This window comes from Diorhabda sublineata, chromosome X (genome assembly GCF_026230105.1).
Source record: "Diorhabda sublineata isolate icDioSubl1.1 chromosome X, icDioSubl1.1, whole genome shotgun sequence".
Classification (NCBI taxonomy): Eukaryota; Metazoa; Arthropoda; class Insecta; order Coleoptera; family Chrysomelidae; genus Diorhabda; species Diorhabda sublineata.
The window spans coordinates 28034907-28037005 of NC_079485.1; positions in this window are offsets into that span (position 1 = coordinate 28034907).

Genomic DNA, 2099 nt, shown 5'->3' on the forward strand with positions numbered 1-2099 from the left:
GTATTATTGGTTGTCTATGCCACCGAAAATATATACAGGGACTTTCAAAATGTTCACATGCGATGTATATCACTGCATTAATCGAAAAAAATCGATTAAAAATCACCAAACAATCACATGTCTATAACGCATAGATTAATCGCAAATTAACAATAAGGTTTAGCCAATCAAAGCTTGTGGAACGTGGAACGAGCGGTCGAGGGAGCCATAAAAGTATTTAACTGCTGCCGCATTTTTGAACTTACTGTTCCACAAGCTTTGATTGGCTAAACCTTATTGTTAATTTGCGATTAATCTATGCGTTATAGACATGAGATTGTTTGGTGATTTTTAATCGATTTTTTTCTCTTAATGCGAACGTTTTGAAAGATTCTGTATAGGTGGTTTGTAGTCAATTCGAATATTATTATTTTCAATGAGTTTGCTTTCATTTTGTTTATATTTCCGGAGGATTTAAGTTAAAGATGAAAACCAAAATTTCAGCAAATTTTTGGGCAATAATTTATCTTCGAAAACTACCCTTCAAATTTTTTAGTAGCCTGCTCTATTTTTATTCAAAAAGTACATAAAAACGAACAATTAAAAAAAATTGAAAAAACCAATTTCTTTGTCATTTTCTCTTCTCTTTCTTCAGTTATTAAATCAAACAATTGAATTGTTGCCAAGAATTAATTAGCTTCTCTCCGTTCTCTGATACCATTGAAACACTAACGTCATAGATGAACAACACATAGAGATATTACAGGTAATATCTCTATGGAACAACATCCTGTCGATAGCCAACTTGAGTTCCCAATTTAGCGCCATCTCTTGATTCAAGAGCAGTGAGAAACGTGCATGAAACAATAGTTTCCTTTCTGCTTTCGGCGGCATACTTTAAATTCAAATCTTTCGTCCAAAACAATCGGTATCATTTGTATCAATTTTAATTGTGGTGATTGTTTGTCTCAGTGTTTTAGTTCTACTGTACATATTATATTTATATGTGTGATTTGATTTAATCAAAATGTTGTGTGAAAAGTATGTTCTTGATTCAACAACTGCACAATTATATTTAAAATTAGAAAATATTCGATTAAATTTTCGGTGGAAATGCGATTAAGCTTTCGATGAAGTGTGAATCATGTGGTAATTTTTGACAAATTCGGTTCCAATAAATTCATGTCGTGATGTAGCCATATCGTTTAGTACTTATAGCGATAGGTAATCTTTTATAAACGAAGTACTGCAGTATGGGGTTGTTAATAATACTTCCCTGATGATTGGCGACAGAAATAGAACTGTGGAACCCAATTTTGAGTTCATGTGTACATTTGACGTGGATATCAGGTTTGTACCAACCCATCAAAATACCGTCCTTGGTAAGGTGACGATTCTATTTTGTGTTCCAACCATATTTGTAATACTCCTATATGGACAATTGTATGGGAAAAAAACGTTCCTACGTTACGGCTTCGGACAATATTAATTTTCTCTCTTTTACGAGATACTTTATCTATACTGCGCATGTTTGAGAATGCGCACAACCGGGTTGGAACCTCGGAGGATATAGAAATCGTTGCCATTATGTCTTTCTTAATCGGAACAGTTTCTACTTATAGAAACTATCCATATAGAAGTATTACATATATGGTTCCAGCTATGGAGGTTAGAGTATCTAACCTTCATGGTTCCAACCGACTTAGGTATCGTTTGTGAACCGTATTTTCGATAATTGGTTGATAGCAAGAGCTGTTACAAGAACCGTGCATAGCCATAGAATGCGCAGAAAATATCATTTAAACGCTTCCAATAACCGTTCCAAGATCAGTCCAGACTAGGTTGGAACAAATCTAGTAAAAGCATTCTGAAGTTATTTGAGATTAAAACAAGAATTTGATGAAAATCGGAGATGGTTATCATTAAAAAAAAACGTGAATTACAGTGGTTAATCTTAAGAGTAATAAAGTTTTAATTGAAAAGCAATTATTTAAAACGATATGATAATGTTACCGTCTTCTCTAGATGAGATATTCTGAACCAGATTCTTCATGTAATCGTGAATCTACTGATATGGATGTTCGGAATAAGATAAAAGGACACTACACAATCTCAACCAC